Source organism: Microtus ochrogaster, chromosome 15 (genome assembly GCF_000317375.1).
Source record: "Microtus ochrogaster isolate Prairie Vole_2 chromosome 15, MicOch1.0, whole genome shotgun sequence".
In the NCBI taxonomy this organism is placed as follows: domain Eukaryota; kingdom Metazoa; phylum Chordata; class Mammalia; order Rodentia; family Cricetidae; genus Microtus; species Microtus ochrogaster.
Window position 1 is genome coordinate 5980954 of NC_022017.1, and position 320 is coordinate 5981273.

A 320-nucleotide genomic window follows, 5' to 3' on the forward strand; every position below is an offset into this window, starting at 1 on the left:
CATATTTGTGGTCCTCAAACTCCTCCACTACAACCCAGAAGAACCTCCTCTTGTGGGGCCATGGGTGACAATAACGAGAGGCTTCGGTTGAAAAAGGACAGACTACTGTCCTCAGAGGGCTGTCTTGTCAGGCTTATAGGGAATTGTTCTCCTTCCATTCAGTTGTTGAGAGGGTCCCTCCAAAGGGAAGGTTTAGCTATGACCCATGGAAGCTCTTTTTCCTTCTTCAGCAGGAAGGGTGGGAATGGATAATTTATTGTACTGAGACATATTCTTGGTTCCTGTTTGAAACTAAAAAAATGAAGTTACTGGACTGGTTG